The sequence below is a fragment of the Neolamprologus multifasciatus genome, chromosome 9 (genome assembly GCF_963576455.1).
Source record: "Neolamprologus multifasciatus chromosome 9, fNeoMul1.2, whole genome shotgun sequence".
Lineage (NCBI taxonomy): Eukaryota > Metazoa > Chordata > Actinopteri > Cichliformes > Cichlidae > Neolamprologus > Neolamprologus multifasciatus.
Window position 1 is genome coordinate 14,834,360 of NC_140447.1, and position 19,928 is coordinate 14,854,287.

Consider the following 19,928-nt stretch of genomic DNA (forward strand, 5'->3'; position numbering starts at 1 on the left):
TGTTCTTTTCAGTATTTTTGAAATGGTCTTCCAGGGCTGTTTGGGTGAGAGTGGGAATGTGTGAGAAACAAACGGTCTGCCTGTGGAGAGAAGCGGCACAGGTAGAGGTTTGCGGCTACGTTAGGAGTGCCGGGCGACAGAGGCAGTGAGAGGCAGAGGTTGTAGCGGGGTCGACTTTTGAGTTCAAGCCTAAACGTGTTAGCGCTTCAGGGTCTGTGGTGCCTTTATTTTTGGCGTACGGGGTATTTATGATCGCTGAGATGTTTAATTGCGGTTTTTTTAGGGGACTCCAGAAATTAGTTGAGTATTGAGGGACAGTCACAGAATTAGTGAATGGCATTTAAGTTTGGCAGTATTGGTTTGCTGTTTATTGTGGAGTCCCAGTCATCAAAGTGGACTCGAGAGAAGAACAGTTGGAAAACGGTTCAACTTCCAACAAACGGTTTCCCCCCTCCTTTTTGTTTTCAACGCTTTCCTGTTTTTTAATGTTCTGTAAGAACATTACATTTGGTTTTAGACTATTGCGTTTGCATAAAACAATCCAAGTAAAGAGATTTTGCTGAATGTCCATTTTCTTTTAAAAAGAGTTGTGGTCTAATATGGCTAAGCTGTAACTCTCAACAACTAAGGGTGCATTGATTTGAATGGTTTTGTCAACTTGTAGGGTCTGATTTGTTTTTTTTATGGTGTGCAGTTTGCATTCTGATTAGACTCTCCATCAGGCTCACTGGTCTCAGCATATTAAAGCCTAAGCCTTTTTAAGGTCATTGGAAAACTTAGATGATTAGCATTGCGCTTTTATTTGCTTTTCTTTCCCTAGCTAAAGCCTCCACTTTACTGCTTAATTCTTGAAAAACTTGATGAAGGCTTTTATTCAATCCACGCTGCAATTTCCGTCTTGAGAGTTTGTTTAAACATTGCCCGGTATTGCATTTGTTCTTCACTCTAATTGTCATTGACATACTCCAGAAATTCAGTGTTTATATTTTGTAAACATATCGAGCGCAGTTGTTTATTTTCCACTTTTATAGTATACTGAAGTAACTGCGTGTCTGACAGTTTTGATATAGAATGTGTTATTACTGGTCTTATCTGATTTTTATTTATTTATTTAACTTGGATTATCCAGCCTTGGTTCAGTGGCATTGCGATCTTGCTGACGGTGACTGAGCCGATACTCTGAGGGTTCAGTGTAACTGATTCCCCCCGCGATCGCAAGGGCTTCTCAGGTCCTGGATGGATGTGCCCGTGGACGCGCCTCATTAATCATCCCATCTGACAGACAACAACGGAGAGACGCTACCGCGAGTCGCTTGAGCAGGGGTCCGCGCGCGAAGCAGTGTCAGAGAGCGTGACGGGAGGCAAAGGAGACGTGGAGAGTTGGAAGAGTTTGCCTGTGCGTTTCTCGCGCACAAAGCTTTCGTTAATAAGAGCGACCTCACAAAGATCAGGTGTCATTGTGGCAACGCTTGATACGATGTGGAAATCCAGAGTCCTCTTACTCCCGTCACCTGGAGGGTCTGACCGGGGGAGCCTCGCTATATCTGAGAGGACAGTGTCTCATTAAAAGTTAGATTTCAGATCGCTTTAAAAATGTATCAGCCGCCACCTCTTACATTTTCCTATAATCAGTGAGTGAGAATGTATTTTACCATTTATCTAGAGCCTTTAAAGCCATATATTATAATGCAAACATGCGCAAGTCTGTAAGTCTTTCCAGTGTACATTAAGCATGCGTGTTCTGTGTAAGAAGAAAAAGCAACGGAAGGATTTTTTCCCCTGTTCATGCGGGTTTATGTTCATTTCTATGTTAGTTGTGAATTCATCTACGTTTTCACAAATCCAAGTTGAATCAAGTCTTTTTTTTCTTTCTTTCTTTTTTAATCGGGCTGGTACATTCACACAAGTCCTCGGTCTTACTTTAAAGGAAGATAGATGATAATCTGTGAATTGTACACTCACTATAGAATTCGACAGATCAGAAACAGAAAAACATTGAAAAACAGCAAAGGTGGTCTGAAACCAATGCAATGGAGATGGTAAAGTGATACGCTGTAAACATAAGAATATGCTCCAAGAGGACATCCGGCAAGTGTTGCCAAATAAGATAAGACAGAGCCAAATGGCCTTCTTGCTACTGTGAAAACCTAGGAGCAGGGCAGACTGCACAAACACATAGACACACAAAAACCACAAAAAAGGGAGACAGACACAAACAGTTGAGAGAGAGAGAGAGAGAGGAATAGAGATCAGACTCCTGGAGGATCAAGATTCAGCTCCAAAAACATCTGGACCGAAGCACTGACAGCCAAGGGAGAGAGTGATGCCTCAAGGATGGATAGGGGTCTGGTAGCAGCAAGCACAAGCGAAACAGGGGTGAATATAACCAGGCAATCCAATGAAAAGTTAAGAGGAAACAATGATTTTAAGTTTGGATTTAAAGCCCTGAAGGGAAACAAACAGGGAGGTTATTTCAGAGGAAGGGGGATGTGATTGGTTGGCTGTGAAGCTGGCTGATTTCTTATTAACTCTGGGGCCAGACACATGCCCTATTATTGCGTCCTCTTGCAGCGCTTAGTGCAAACATTCTGAGTCAGATCAAAGTTTTACAAAAAGGGAAGCTTAGAATTTTATGCTGTCTCATGAAATAAAGTTTTTAATTTTTCTATCATTTTATTGGGTTAGGGTTAGAATTACAATTATAATTAGATGAACACGCATGCACAAGTATAGATACAGTAACTCAGAAATACATATAAGATGTACATTCAGCCATCAGATACATGCAGTGGAAGAAAAATGGGTTGTGTCTGTCCTTGGTGTACTTTAGTGGTATCCTCTACTGAGCTGTCACTGTGCAGTATGTAAATCTGTTGTTGATGTACTGTGTCAAGGCAAGGTCTGCCTACCATAATGTTTCATAATCATTTCATAACCAATCAGACTTTAATTTTTCTCTTTACCATATTTTTTTCTGATTAAGTTGGTTCACACAGAAAATTCACGACTGGATTATTTGCTCAGTGCAGACACCGTGTGTGACACAGTGTCCATATACAGTGCTAACATACTGAAATATATTTTATATGCACAGATATTTTCCTCAGCTGTAAAATATTCCAAGAAGAGCTTGTTTTATTTAGCTTTAAAGGTTATAATTTTAATTAATTCGCTTTGAACTCTCCGGCGCTCCTTTGCAAAGCTGCTATTCATTACTCGCATAGTAAAGGACAAGAATTAAATTTTTAAGAGTCACAGCACCAGTGTGTAAAACGTAAAGGATGTGCCTTTAAGTCAGTGTGTTGGTGGCACTCTGGGTGGTTAAATGGGATGCCCCTAGAGCCTGTCTGATATAGAATCAGATTAGCCTTTTCTCATCTCATTAAGCTTGCCAGGCCATTTGACATAGACATCAGTCTGGTTTCACCTCCAGGGCAACAAGTCAGGGTCTCCTGTTCTTCAGTATACATATATAAAAAACCATATAAAGCCAAATGGTGACATTTGCACACAGAAGTGTTCTTGTATGAGTGTGAATCACTGGCAGTTTTTCCAGGTTCTGGTCCAAACAAATCATTTGACACTGGCAAAAGAAATTTTGATTTTTTCCACTCAAATAAATTATTGCATTTCCATTCTCTTCTACGGGGATATAGAGTGAATATGGTTATAAAAGCAAACCCTTTAACCACCACATGGGTCAACTTCTTGCCAATTCTCTGTCTTGTTTTTGTGTTTGTGTGTCTGAGATGGCTCCCATTAGGAGGTGATAATGATAGGATTAAGGCTGCAGGAAGCAGACTGGTTAGGCTCAGATTAGAGAAGCACTACACTTGCTGTGTAGCTATGTTTGGCCCTTGGATATTTATATGTGTGCACCTGCCTGTGTTTTGGGGTGTGTGTGTGTGCGTCCACATTTGTGGATTAATCATGCACTGAAACAAGTGAACCAGAGCTAGGAAATAAGGTGTGGATGTTAATTGCACTGCTGTTTCTCTGCTCTACCCCCTCCATCTAAATTGCTGCCTTCCACCTGTTTTTTTGCTCCTTTGCACTTCCTTGATTGCTTATCCTCCTTTTCTAATTCTCTTTGTAGCTCTTCCTCTACCTTTACACCTACCTTTATGCCTCCTCAACAAAATCTAGCAAAAATAAAAAGCAAGTCATCTCCTATTTTCCCACTGTCTCAACCCTACCTGTAACTGTAGTGATTCATCTTTCTCACCCCTACATGTCACCCATTACTCCAAATTCCTCAGTCTTTCTCTCATCATTTTTCCTACATGTGCATGCCCACTTCCCACACTTGTATTTTATTCACAAGAGAACATAGAAAACATATAAAATGGTTAAGCTAAGATAATGTACAATTTTAAGAAAATTAAGAAAACATTAGCTCATTTTTAATTTGATGGGAGCAACACATCACATAAAAGATGTGACAGGGCCATGTTTACAACTGTTAAGGATCCCCCCCTACTTTTAACAACAGTCTGCAAACATCTGGGAACTGAGGAGACCAGCTGCTGGAATTTTGGGAGAGGGATGTTGTTCCATTCTTGTATAGTATAAGATTCTAGCTGCACAGCAGTCCTGGGTAGGGCTGGGCCATATTATACCGTTCACGGTAATCATTTTGGGCAACGATAGAAAAATGAAATATCGCGATAGAATATGGGTAAAACGCGCATGCGCAGTGCCTTTGTTTTCATACGCACACGTCGGAAAAAGCATGGCGGCGAAAGCAAATCATTGAATGAAACGGATGAACCAGAATGGGTTTGTAAAAATGCTGCAACTTCAGTGGTGTGGAACTGGTTTAGCTTTGGTCCGTCAGACACACGACAAAGCACTATTTTTGGTCGAGCATGCTAGCGAGCCGTCGGTATTACCGTGTTGTTTGGAAAATACGGCACACTTAAAATCAATCCTTTAATTTTTCTGAAAATCAACAGTGCCCCTGATAATCCAATGGGCCTTATGTATGAATTCTGGTTGTGTTTACTGGCCTCGAAACAATTTTATGTCGTACACGGTGCTCAAAAATCTTTCAAATGTTTTAATACAACTTTGCTAAGCTTCGAACCCGGACTGCTTGATGGATTGTCGGAGCATTACGGCTATCGTAGGCAGGAGCCTGGCGGAGTGATACGTACTGTGCTTCAACATAATATTACCGTATTGTGTGTGTATAACCTCTTTTTAAGTTTTGTAAATATTATACATGGTTATGCTGAGGATATGTCGGACAATTTCCACTGGAAATGCCTTTTGGTTAAACTGTCAGCAAGGAATTTGCATTTGAACTGTTAAATTTTTATGTAACTTTAATTCACATAAAACAGCTGCTTGTTTAAGTGAAAATACATTGGGGGTTTTTTGCACTAATAAAGTTGAGGAGTTGTAAAGTATTTTGTCTAGTGTCAATTATATCGTCAGTTATATCGTTATCGCAAATTTTCAAATGTATATCGTGATAAATATTTTTGGTCATATCGCCCTGCTCTAGTCCCGGGTCTTTACCATATTTTTGCTTCATGATGCACTAATTACCTTTCAGTGTAGACAGTGCCTTCCCAGATCTGCAAGCTGCCAGCTCCATAGGCACTAATGTATCCCCATACCATCAGAGATCCAGCCTTTTGAGCTGAGTGCTGATCACACACCATAAGTTCCCTCTCCTCTTTAGATTGGAGATAACGGGCATCAGGTATTGATTTTTAGTCTCATCCCTTGCACACAGAAATTTCTCCAGACTCTCTGAATCTTTGAACAATTATATTTTATAAATATCAATATGAATTGATAATGATGAGTTATTCAAACTGTTTAGAATTTTACTGTGATGAGCATTATTCATAGCATGCGTGGCTGACACTGCTGTAGGTACAACTGATCTAGATTTGTTATTTCTTCAGTGTTATGCATTCCTCTTTTGAAAAAAGTGTAGCAATGATTTGACAATGGCAAACTTGTTTCTTAGAAACTAATTTATTTCTGACACTGTAGCTCATTCCTGACGCCTTGTTTTCCCCTCCCACAATGCTATTTAGTAAGCAACACTCTGCTGGAAATGTTAAAACATTTTAATATCAAGTGAACAAAAGCTGCAAGTAGATTTAGTTAAAGAGGAAACTGGTGGGGGAAAGTAGATAGAGGAAGGTTAACATTACAACAACCTGAATAGCTCACATAATGTAGTAAATGCCACAAGTTTGCTGAAATTTGATTGCTACAGAACAATAAATATGTATTCTTCTTTCTGCATGTCCAAATTTCTTCTGTTTTCAAGTGCTTGTAAAGCATCAGACTTTCTAATTACTTCAAGGTTGAGATGAAAATATAAGTGGTCTGGATTCCACTGTGCAATATATTCAAACATGTATTGTTAAAATATTAGCATTCATGGGCTAAAATAGAGGCTTTCTTATTAATATCACAGTTCATGAGAGTAACAAACATGTATAAACTGGCCCAGAACTGCGGCATTTTCTGCTCTTACCTTCAGCTTTATTCTCAGACTGGTATGTCAGTTTCCTCGACGAATTGAAATTTCTCTCTTGGAAGGAATGCTACTGCAAGGCTATCAATGTTTCATCATGGGAGCAAGGCCACAGTGATACAAATATGCACTGACAAGTCATACTACATAATTCCCCTAACAATGTCAGTAACGTAACATGGACAAAGGCACACACACCATGCAGCTCACATACACACTACCATTGTCCCCTCCCCTCTTCAGGCACACAAACTCACACTGTTCATTAAACGTTATTAACTTCAGATGTATTAATTGCAAATGAAACCCATATTATGGAGTGCAGTATGATAATTATGTAATTCTGCTTCTCTGGGTACAAATTGGAGCATTCATGCTTCACTGTATGTAACACTGCAGCTCTATGTGTCTGCATGTGTAAATGTGCAGAATCAGAAAGTTATTCTAGTGGAATGTGTTCTTATTAGAAGCCATCAGAATCTGTCCACCTCATTTGACAGCAGTCTCTGAGTTGGAGATTAGACTGGCAAGGCAAAAGGGAGGAAAGAGAAGGACAAGAGACGAAGCACCACGATGAGAAAAGTGACAAGGATGAAGAACGACACCTCAAGGAAAGATAGTCAGGAAGCAAGGATTTTCTCTGACACCTTGCCATTAAAAATTATCATTGTTATTGTAATCTGTAGCAGCATCAAAGTGCAGCAGTTGCATTAGTCAGAGAATAGGACAGGCTATTTCAAGTGATACTCCATTTCCCTTTGGTGGTGCCCACTATCGAATTAATTCTTTTCAAATTAAAAAAGTCACTTTATCATTGACTTTATGTAATCTATAAACCAGGAAGTCCCAAATAAATTATATAATTTTAATAAAACAAATACTGTTTACAAAAAAATGGCAGATAAATTAAAGGTCTAAGAATGCAACTTTATTTTTAATCTGATGTTCTCAACATAGGCAAAATAGTAAGCATCTTCAGTTACTCATGGCAATTAAGCAACTGAAAATCCAGTAAATTATTTTTCCAATTTGTAGTCTAAGTATGCAGTTTATCCTAAACTGATTTTTTAAAGCATTTTCTTTTTTTTCTTTCTTTTTTTTTTTTTTACATTTTATTGCAAATGTTTTTACTGTTGAAGACATATTGGGAGCTACAGGAGTCTCTCCTGAGTCTGATTCTAATGTGTATAATCTCTGAGTTTTTCTTACCTGTGTACAGCTCTTAGATGAATTATATAAGATTTACCAATTAGCTGTTAGATAAATGGTGCGTTGCCCTGTTGGTCAATTGAGAACCATTGTTAGTGCAGAAAACTTTCAGAAAAATGACATGTGCAGCAACACATGCTACAAACAGTGACATAGGATCAGCCTATAAAAAGCTCTGTATGATATTTTGACCACATTATTACATTTTTTTAACTATTAATTAATTTATGTAAGTCATAAACATTTCCCAAAATGTAACTTGTTAAAGACAGATTTAATATAACCAGAATAAATCACATGAAATCTGACAGTATCAGTAGCAATCTCCTACACGGTAACTTTAGTCTGAAAAGGCTAGCCTTAAGCTAAGTGAAACTGCACGAACTTATTTAATATCTCTTTAAACAGCCATGCATTCATGTCTGTTCATTTTAAAATATTTTACATATCAATTTAAAGGATTGAATTAGATTTAGTTTATTGGCAACACATACTCTTTTTTGTTTATTTTGCTGGGAGCTAAACAAAGGACTGGATATTTTCCAAAAAAAAGCATAATATGGACTTGAATTCCTGTTTGCTTTAGCCTCATATGCAGTAGGGTCACTTAGAGGGAGATAATATATAGATAGGGAAAGACTCTTGGCCCTAGATTAATCCTGGCAAAATGCTATAATTGATTTGTTCTAGACAAAGCACAGTGTCAGGAAAAAGCAGTTAAAAGCATTGCAGTGTACCTGAACTGACCCATATGACCAGAGCCAAAACAACGGTGTCAGAAAGAGCAGCCGTCCCTGTGAGTAGCAGGAAAAAGCTTTAGACACACCAGCCAGAGTAGTGTTGTACCCCCTGCATATGTTCTTGAACAGCACACAGTGGTAACAAGAATATTTGTGTCACTAGTTCAACAACACGGACATGATCACTAGCTGCTGTTTTTTACACTTAATGTTAGTCATGTTTTATTTAAGTGGCCAAGCTGGAGCTATCGATCAAATCCTGTTATACTTATGTAGTTGCTATTCACATGTTTTGAGTCTTCTGTTTCATTGTGTAAGGAACATTAAAAAGCTTTGTAAAACTGCAAAAAAAAAAAAAAAAAAAAAGATTAGCCAACAGGTTATGGAAAATCTACCTATACTAATAGTAGTAAGGATCAGGGCTGAATATTTAATGGAAAATGAAACTAAAACAACATTCGCAGCCTCTAATCGATATCCTCTCCCTCCAATCATGCATAAATTAAGACGTTCCTCATTATATACTCTCCCCTTTAACACATACTACCAAGTGTCACATGATTCTGCTCTGTCGTAACATGGACATGGATGGAGGAAAAGTAAAATAGCAATTTAGCTTAACAAAACAAGTTTAAAAAAAGTGCCGTGTTCGTAGTTTGGACACATGTTTTGGCTTTAATAAATAAAAACATCAAACAAAAGAAGAAGAAGAAAATATATTTATATATCTGTGTGTGTGTGTATTCATGCATCAAAATCCAGCTAAAATGTTCAATTACTTTTCATTTGAGGTCATATCACCCAGCCCTATTAAAGCTATTAAAATATTTTTTGGGTTTAATTTTTGTTTTAACAAATGGAATTGGTTTTAATTAAAGAGTCATATTACTGCTTCACCACTTGCATTATGGACCTCTCAGGGATTTTAAAACACAGCTGCACTTTACTCACTGATTAACTTTATGTTTTAGTTTAATGTTGAAACTAGTTTCATGCTTCACGTTTCCTCAAATCAAAGATGATTTGAACCACCCAGGGCCATTTGGTAATTATCACATTGAATTATGGAATTGATTCTTTAGAATCATTATTGTGATCTTTTTAATAATCTTAAGATTGGATGGCAACAGTGAACTATAAAAACTGCTAAAATGGGTTAGCCTAGTTATAAAGTCACATGACAATTAAAGCTCCAGAGATGCAGCATGTCCCGGTGTCATTTAAATATTACTGTACCATTTAGTGTGACCACTGTTCTGCATAAACTGCCGCTTACACACACTTAGAAACGATGTGAAAAAAATAAAAATTAAGAAAAAAACAAACTCCTCTTTTTGCCAGTTGAGTGTGATATTAGAAATTTAAATTATCGATCTCTCAGGAACGGGAGGCAGCAGATGGAGCTTCAGTGAGCTGCAGCTACACGGCATCAGAAACCTCTGATTAATCTCACACATACATTATTTAGTAATAGTTAGCACATTACATGTTGCATACAGTGATTTAATGAGGTTTGGGGTTAATTACACTAACTAATTAGTTACTGCTTATTTGAAAGTAATCAGCATACATTACCAGGTCATTATTCAAGAGTTTGGCAGTGCTCATGCAGTGCAAAGTTGTTGTAATTCTTTTTTTTAAATATAGAAAGAAATAGAGTTTGGCTGAATGGTTTATTCGTGGAGAATTATTAACTGTTGCTTTATGTTTGTTTTCCTTTTTTTCCATTTAACCTATATTCTGAAACTTGCACCCTATGATCTGCATGTGTCTCCTGGGTGACATAATGAATATGGGGATTATATATTAAAATCCACAGCGGAACATCTGTTCATCTGTCTGAGTTGTACACGCGCACATATCTACACGACTGTTACAGTGTCGTCGAGTGCCACTACATCTTTAGCTTTCCACCTTTTTCTCACCTGTGAAGTGCATATGGTTATTAGTGCAGTCAAAATGTGGGCTGTATGCATATAAGATAGTAGCTTTGTGTGTCTGCATTTGCACCATCCATGTGCAAATACACTTCCAAGTCCACACCTTTCATAATGGACCTTGAATATCCAGTCACCGGCTCATGTGGAAGAGTACTGTGGAAAAGGGCACTGTGCCGCAGCTAAGACAAATGCTGTTATTACTCTCAGCCTTTGCATTCAATTTGTTTTTTAAGCCGCTTGAATACCCCATTTACAGGCCAAGATTAAGTGAATTAATCTTTGAGCTACTTCCATTGAGAAAAAACAAAAAATAAAAAACAACCCCCTTTTTTCACTTTAGACTCCAAGCAAAAGCTCACAGTCAGAATGGGAACATAGCCAGCCAGGCAACTCACACATACATAACCTTGTGCTCCTGTGCTTTTCTGTGTGTGCCTGTGTGCACATCTCTATTTCAGTATAGAGAAGCTACAGTCAGGGCTGGACTGGGACAAAAACTCGGCCCGGGCATTTTGACTAGAGACCGGCCCACCAGGTATTATAGGAAAAGCCATAAAGCCTTTAAATGAAAACAAACGCTGTTGTGACAGTGATGTACACTGTCTCGTTGGTATATATATATCAATCTAATAAACTTAAACCTACACCATCCTCCCTATTCTGGTATTCTAAACAGTACTTAGCCAAAACCGAATGGCTGCTTGGTCGAGTTAACCTCCTGAACTATCTACAACATATGGTGGAAACCTGAAATTAAGACAGAGAAGAGACATGATCATTACTGAATATTAAAAATAATAAATGACAGATTTAGATATATTTTCATAAACTATTCATTTACCACATCAATAAACAGCACGGCAGGGCAAAATATTTTTTCTAACATGACAACCTTTAAAACGTGAAAGGAGAAAGAAAGACAGGTGAGAAAAAATAAAACTTAATTAACTTTTTGATGGCATTTTACACACAGTACTGGTACAGTATCTAGAAAATGTGGGAAAATACTGGCATCATATACAGTACTTACTTCTGAAGAAATTATGATGGGACCCTGAAAAAAAAATTACAATAATGTACAATAAATACAAATTGTACAATAATGGATTTCTATACATTTTACATCAGATAAAAACTTTGGTTGTAAGATCCAGATAATTATTTATTAAAAGCCAGACATTTTAAATGAGAATAAGAAAGAAAAGTATTTCTTTGTGCCCCCCTCTCTCTGTTAATGCCCTACCTGGCCCCCTGGCAAAACTTTGCTAGACCCGCCCCTGCACAGTTACCAGCTGTCAGCTACGTAAAAAAGGATCCTGGTGTTATTTGTCTCTCAGAAACAGTTCATAACTTCCCTTCAACTCATTCATGTCACCTAAAAGGTAAACCTGTTTCTCCATCACCTGTTCAGCTCTGATGATTCAGTAAGGACATCTCCTGGTTTCATCTTCATGTTTTCCTCTCATCAGATATACAAACCGATATCATGACCAGCAGCTTTTCCAGCTGTGGCTCCAGCAAACATCAGCTGATACTAGAAATTAATATTAAATACATTCTAACAACAGCTGATCAAGCTTAAACGTGCTGCTGTTGTTTAACACGACATCCGCTGGTTTCTTCTTTCTGGCGCAAAGTGGACGATAAACAAGAGAGACGGGACTTGCGACAGAAAAGCCGATCAGCTGATCATTGATCAGTTTCATGATTGAAATAACAACAGGGGAGAGAATGAGAGAAGAAGAAACAGCTGCGCAGCATAAAGACACAGAATAAATCAAGCTTTGTGTCTTTTTCATTCTAGCTGAAGTACGGGACAAACTGTGTTCCTTTTCAGCTCAATACGAAACGCGTAATATTTTCTCTGAATACGGGACGATTCAGTTTTTTACGGGACGGCTGGCAACTCTACTAACTAACCCTATCAATAAAGTTCACTATCAGTAACATCATAGCACCCACCCAGCTGAATAGAAACTCCGTCATGCTAGCCAGTACGCAGTACGAGTTATTGTAACTGACTGTAAAAAGTCAGCACAATGAAAATAAACTCCACCTAAACTTGGTTTATATCTGACCCAGACAGACTGCAGGTCATAACTTCTTACCTGAAGTTCAGTTCACCTGACACTCGGACCGTAACACCGGTGGCCGCCTCTGGTCTCTCCTCCTCCTCCCTCACCTTTCTGCAATCCACCTGCTGGCCTCCACCACTCGCTAATGTTACTGAATCTGTGGAAGCTCCGCCATAGCCACCACCAAACAATTTAGTTATTTTTACACATCTCCCAGCATCTGGCCAATCCACCACCTTTCATTGTTTATACCGTTACGGAAAAAATAATGAAAAAAAACCCATCGGCCCATAAAAACGAAAAATCACCATCCAGCTATGGCTACAGTATGTCTGTGCATGTCCTGACACAGTGCGTAACTTGGTCAGTGTGTTCCTCACTGTGGTGTATGTGTGATTGTTTGCTGAAATAAAGGGGAGAGAAAGAAATAAGGAAAGAAATAACTGGAGACCCCCATAGCCTCTGGTATAGCAGGCTGGGTAGGAAAGGGATCGGACTGTGTGTGTCGGTGTGTCTGCATGTTTGGATTCTCTGGCCCGTGCTGTAAAATGGACAAATGTTCATTGTGTTCCCTGGGAGTGCTTGAGTGAATGTGTGTGTGTGTGAGAGAGAGGAAATGGATTTTCAGTGTGCAACTAGATGCATTTGAGAATTCCAAAATTGTGCGCAGGTTTGTTTGGTTTAACTTACATTGTCGGGTGCATATTTGTATCCATATGTAACCGGTGGAGGTGTAATTACGAGTGGGCCTGGTTGTTTGTCTCTCTGTCCCTATCCTGCTGCCTGTCATTTTGTCCAGGGTGTACAGTGCCTCACCTCTCACAAAACTGTCTTTACACTGCATGTTTATGAAATAAGTTTGTACGTATTTGCTTTTTGCTGCCTCTAACCCATCTTTTTGTGTGTGTGTGTGTATAGGGCAAAGAGTCACTTCAGATGACTACGTACTTGTGTCGTTGTGTATATCTGTTGTGTTGTTGTGTGTATATCTGTGCACATAAAGGCTAAATGTGCATGTGTGCATTTTTTTTTTTTTGGCGATTTGTAAGATTGCGTTGTGTGTCTGCAAGACAAAAAGAGCCGAGGCTAGATGTGAATGAGGACCATTAGCACTGAGTTAAGGTGCCGTTACAGTGCGAGCTAAGGCAGGGGTCACAGCTTCCTTTTTAAACCTTATACCTTGCATTTACCTGCCCACATCTATATTTTTCTCTCTGTGGCTTTCTTCTCCTTTTTTTTCTCCTTGTCTTGTTCCCCATCTATCTTTGCAGATGTGCTCGTTTCTCTTCTTCCCTCATTTCTCACTTTCAAATGTCAGCCTGTTTTTTATTTACTCAGGTTGCCTCTCACTTTGACCTGCTTCATTTTTCTTCCTCCTCTTTATGTACATTTCATTTCTCCTTTGGGTTGTCAAGATTATCAGGTCAATATTACACTGACAAAGCAACTAAATTCACTCGACAACTGTAGTAAGTATTTGCGAATGATGATGGTTTCCACTGGTATTTAATGAAATGTTAAACAAATGTTTAAAAAAAAAAAATCAGATTTTGCACAATAGCAAATAACACAAATTAAAATGTACCTTCAGAAATTTCACAATATCTTTCTGATCGGTAACCTAATGTAGGTGGACACATTCTCATTGTCAAACTTTGCATGTCTAATTGAAACACAGAATCAGCTATACATGTGGTTACTCACAAAGCAGGTAGTTAGAATGGGTTAATAGTTCTACTAGGACATTCACAGAAAATGGCAAAGAAAAGTGAAGTGAGTCACTAGGAAAGGCTTTTTTGCTTGCACAAGAACAACCACAACTACTCTAACTGTTCAATCAGGAAGAAAACATAATCTTCCAACCTTTGCGGTTGGGTATATCACCAGAAAGTTCAAAACTGAGGACTAACAATTAAACACAAGCTGCTCAAACAGACCCAGGAAGACCCAGAAACAGATTGTCCATCATGATTACAGTATATACACATGTGTAAAATCAAGAAAAAACTGCTACAAAAATACAAAATACAGTAGGATTCATTAAGGTTACAGAAGGAGAGTGCTCTTGCAGAATAAAAACATAACCTGAAAGAATAAGACAGCTTAGATTAAATTTGCATACAGAGAGAACAGAAAGAATGCAGCCTTTGAAGATGTCTTTTTTCCCCAGATTAATCCAAGTTCAACCTACACAAAGACAGAAAGTTTGTGCTGAGAAAGCCAGGGAATAAAGGCATTGGGGTGTCTATTGTGGTTTCTTCTTACATTGCTATTGATGTTGTGTTATACCTCCGTACACAATACAATGACTTTGAACTTGTTTTATTTTGAGATCAGTTTTCTATTGATCCATAATATGATAGTAATAGTTGAATGTAGACAGTTGTAAGTGCACATTATTCAAAGCAAAGAAAGTGGTTTATAGATTTATCAGTTTTCTTATTGTTGACATTGTTGTCATGTTAAAGGTAGCAGAGTGTATAAATAACATTGAAAGTAGTATATATAGTGTAAAAGCAATATAGAGTCACATTTGCCCCTCAGCGCTGTCTTTTTACAGCGATCCTTACAGGGGTTGGTGGATTGTTGATCGTGTATAATTACTTTTTATAGGTGGCAAGAAGCAAATGTCTGTTAGAGTCCAGAGCATTTCTGACACATTGTTGACAGATCTGACTCTAAATGAATGACTGCATACAGAACTATTTACAGACGTATTTTGGTATTTATATGTAAACAACTCACTGCACAATAATAATTTAATGCGTACAGTATTTCTAAATGTAAAAGCTCACACAAAAATAAATAAACTCAACAACTTTTAAAGCACCCGTTTTTGTTGGTTGGTTTCTTCTTTTAAACCATAAGACATTAGTATGTGCATTTTAAATTCAAGCAGTGGCTCTTACTTTTTTTTTCCTATTTCACTGCAGTTTGTGATGACTTACTCCTCCACAACAATGTGAGGCTGCTCAGTAAGGGATGGATCCTGAAGAGATTTTTGGCAGTCAGAAAAGACCTAGAGATGTTTTTGTTAGAATAGAAGAATGGTAAAGCCAGGCTATAGTGGGATTTTGGGGGCTTTCTTGGTAGTCAGAACATCTCAACTGTGTGCATTAAATCCCAAACTCTAATGCCGTGGCAACACGTTGTGTGAATTAATGGCAGCTGTACGCTTCTTCAAAAGGTGGCTGGAGAATTTACAGAGTGACATCACAGACAGAGACACATCTTCAATTGTCAACTCTTCTGGAGCAGAATAATGATAATCACTGTATAATCATTTTAGACTCCTGGAAAGGTTGGATAAGAAATTTCAGACCTTACTTTGACAGCTCCACTGCATGCAGGCAAGTGCTACTCTGCACTGAATCCCCATTTCTGGGGAAGATTGCTGAGGAGTTTTTATAAGAGAGGGGGAAAGCATCTTTCAATGGGCCATGACTGACCTGAAGGAGAATTTGGCATTAAGTAATGGGACCTTCTGGAAAAGATGGCTCGCAAGAAGGGGCCAAATATTTTTGTCTGCCATGTTCAGCTCTAGATATTAGTGTGAGTATGCATAATCTACAGTGACTGTGTTGCCAAACGCATGCCACAGGACATCAATGTATTAGATTTTTGATCAGTGTTGCTGTCTGCCAAGTACAGTTTTTTATTTTATTTTATTGGTACTTCAAAGCTTCAGCAACTAATTGCAGGCAACTTGTCCGGTAATCTGACTGTCCTGATTGTATTTTATTGAGTGCATATTGCTTAAAAGGTATGTCAGTTGCCTAAATGCTTAAATTTTGTTCACTCACTGCTATGTGCGCTTTTGAAAACTCACTTGTTCTGGATTGCTCAAGCTTGTGTTTCAGCTCTGTATCAATCAGCTAAAGCAATTTAAAAAGATCAGTTGTCTAAATTGGATTCTAATAGCTTGCATTTGATTAGTCCGTGCCTTTCAGTTACTAGCTTAATAAAATGTGGGCCAGTTGCTTGGATTTAATATCTGGACTTGAACTAATACATCATTCACATTCTGCTTGTTAAGTAAGAGTAAACTGCCCAAGTTCTTGAAAGGGTTTAGATTCCTGGGAACAGATTGTGAGGTGTAACATACTATTTTTCTTTGAGGGCCCTGCTTGCACACATTCTGACCTTTGTAAAAAGAGGTCAAATTACTAATTAATATATACTGTGTGAGTTTATTAACAATGTGCTCAATTTAGAGCTGCTGAGAGTGCCACAAAGATAATATTAAAGACAGCAGGCCAGATTGAGTTAGGTCAATCCGTTAGCAGCCCAGTTGATTAATTTGTACTTTCATTAATTCCCCATTAAACTGTTGGTTAATGAATGCTCACCATTGACATTCACAGTAAGCGTTACATTTCTTAATGTGAGCCCAAATGGAAATATTTGGAAATTAGTTTTAATATTATTACTTCATAAACGTTGATCCAGTCTGCTGGCATCTCTGACAGTTGTCTAGAGATGAAATGATGATGCCCAACGTGAGGGGATTACAGCATGACTGATCACAGATCAGTTTCCGCTTTCTAATCTGTGTCTGGGACAAGCAGAGATGCTGACTTAGTAAATTGCAGAAAGAAACACACACGTGTGCGTGCGCGAGAGAGAGCAATGGCCAGACAGAAAGCATCAAATCTGATTTATAGATTTATCTGCTCAGCCAGTACCCCACCACGCTGCTCTATTTCAGCAGCTTGGGTGATGGATAGAATATGCCAGCATTCCGGTTACTACTAGTGTCCATCTTTGAACGTGAATGGTTTAGTCAGAGTGGGTATATGTGTGCCTGTCTATGAATGTTTGTTATTAGGAGAATGCACAGTCACACATCCGGGAGTGCACTCATGAACACATAAATACGCTCATGCACTGTGCACCAGCAGCCTCTTTGCTTTTTACTAAGGAGGTAGAAAAGCATGCTATCGATTAACTGTGAAAGCAGAGGAGAGGCGAATGCTCTTTGGCATTCTGCGAAGGACACAGTGCAAAGTGCTGCCCTAAAAGCCCAGTGTGGGGCCCGATTCTTTGACTGCATGGGACGTGAGTATAGTCTGTAGTTGTACAGTCAAGCCTTTAGTTTCACACAGTTCAGCCAGTCTCCTTTCACTGCATGTGTATTGAAAATTTCAAATTACAGCCAAACCACAAAGTTGAAACCTTCACATGTAGAGTGCTTTGGAGAAAGCAAAAAAGCTAAAATAATACATAAATAAAGCAATCGTCATGAGTCACACGTGTTGTTGGGATCAAGAAAAAGAACTTTTACTTTCCATGCAGTTCCACTTCTGTGTAGTGAAGATGACATCATCAAAGCAGAAACAGCAATACATTTATTTAACCTCTTAAGCCCCAACGCCCCCTGATACGGGGGCAAAAAGCAGGAGATCAGGTAGGCTTGGGGCTTAAGAGGTTAAAATGAATAAATAAATCATAGCCTCTCTGCAATTTTTGCACTTTGCAAAGCCATCTGGTGGGCTGGATTGAACACAGCCATATGTTTGACACCCTTGGTTTGGTGTCATGTCGAATGTGAACAGTTCTGTGTTTGAGTGGTTCACCGAGTTTGCACTGAGTCAATTTTCCAGTTTGGTAATACATTTTCTAATACAAATTAACTACAACAAAAAACATGTTTTCTGTATTGAAAAAAAAACTGCACTCGCTCTGAAATGTACCCCTGATTGTAGCTTGTCAAGAATTGACTCAGGTAGGTAAAAGTAGTCATTTCAAACAATCATTCTTTCCTAACGCTCTTTATATTTAAATAATGACAGTATCAGCATCACCATTTTAAATTCAGTCTTGACAATTTTTGGGCTTTTAGTTGTCTTTTAAAGACTTGTAAAAAGTCTGTAAAAAATGTACCATGCATGAGTTGTCATGCTGTACGACACTCTCGATAAAGGCTTCCATTAAAGTGACAATAGATAACTTTTAAACTTTTGACCCCTCTCAAGTCCTGTAACTCCTTACATTGAGTAAAAACCTGTTCAAAGTTCACTCTTGTTTTTACTTTGACTTGCTATTACTCACCCTCTTTGCCTTCTCTGTCTCCTCTGAGGGCAGAGGTTCCTGAGCTACTCCAGTTCTTCCAGTGCTAGTTCAGCTGATGGAGAAAAGAAAATTGCTATCCTCTCCCTGTTTTTAGACATTGTTTTAGGCATGTTGCAAACTAAAGTAAGGCTTCTTTAAACAACAATTGTCTCATATTTCTCTGTCTGCTGTATTTTGTATAAGGGAAATGGGGAGCATTTTAAAGTATTCATTATACAGTATTCTAAGAATTTTAGAATATTCATATTCTTAGTACATGTAAAATGAAATATTTCCAGCCTCTCTTGTGATTATAGCTTACCACATGCAACTTATAAATCTAGTTCATTAATATTATTAGACTACTTGATTTTGAGTTTAAATAAATTACTATTCAAACAGTAACAGTAAATACATGTAAAACTTGGTCTAGATCATTTCATCGAACTACAAATATAGTAATACTGCTGACTTAACAGTTGTCCAGATGATGATAATCAACACCCTCCACAAGGAGGATGCACCACAGAAGGTCTGTGCTGAAAAGGCTGGCTGTTCAGAGAGTGCTATTTTAAAGCACATTAATGGAAAACTGACAAAAAAGGTGGTAGAAAAAAATGACAGCAGCCTCGAGTTTATCGTCAAGAAAAGTTACACGAATTGCACGAATTTGTGATATATCGGTATTAATATCCAGTAATATATCAGTACAGGAGCTCAGATTATAAAGAGGGAGATGCAACAGCTTGAAAAGATTAGTCTTTCTGGAGGAAAACACTCAGTGATTGCTTTTGGAAATGCTGATTTCATTTTCCAGCAGGACTTAGCCGCTCACAGTGCCAACAGTACTACAAAATGGTTTGCTGACCATGTTATTACTGCGCTTGATTGGCCAGCCAACTGCATTGTCAAGAGGAAGATGAGAAACACTTGACCCAAAAATACAGACGAGCTTAAGGCTGGTATCAAAGCAACCTGGGCTTCAGTGACTCATCAGTAGTGCCACACACTGATCGAGCACATGAATTCATAGTAAAGGAGCCCCAACCATTTACTGAGTATATAAAAAACATACTTTTCAGAAGGTGTACATTGCTGTGCTGTACATCACTTTTTAATTGACCTCAAAAATATTCTGAAAAATCTGAGATACTGGATTTAAAGACTTGAAATATTTCCATTTCAATTCTATTCAGATTTGTTTGAGACTCACAAGTAATTAATTGTCTTATCACCTAATCTCTTTCAGTCCCCTGCTTTATTCAGCAAGTTCAGATAATCACAGATATGTGATTCTGCATTCATACACGCAGAAATGAACAGAAATATATAACAAACCTGAACATACTGCTTTCATCTGACAAATGAAGGTGGGCGTGGGAGAGAGGAATAGAGGACAAGAGCACTGGAA

At 38.3% G+C, this 19,928-nt stretch overlaps 1 protein-coding gene and 1 long non-coding RNA gene across 3 annotated transcripts in view; both read left to right on the forward strand.

Moving 5' to 3' along the window:
- The window catches only part of cntnap2a (contactin associated protein 2a), a 389,684-nt gene that overhangs the window by 393 nt on the left and 369,363 nt on the right, over positions 1 to 19,928 (forward strand). The window lies entirely within an intron of this gene.
- Positions 1 to 19,928, forward strand: part of LOC146511271 (uncharacterized) — a 34,642-nt gene continuing 14,714 nt past the window's right edge. Inside the window, exon 1 of the long non-coding RNA XR_014876197.1 lies at positions 1 to 19,928. This exon is cut by the window's right edge and continues 14,401 nt beyond it. This is a non-coding gene — a long non-coding RNA (uncharacterized LOC146511271).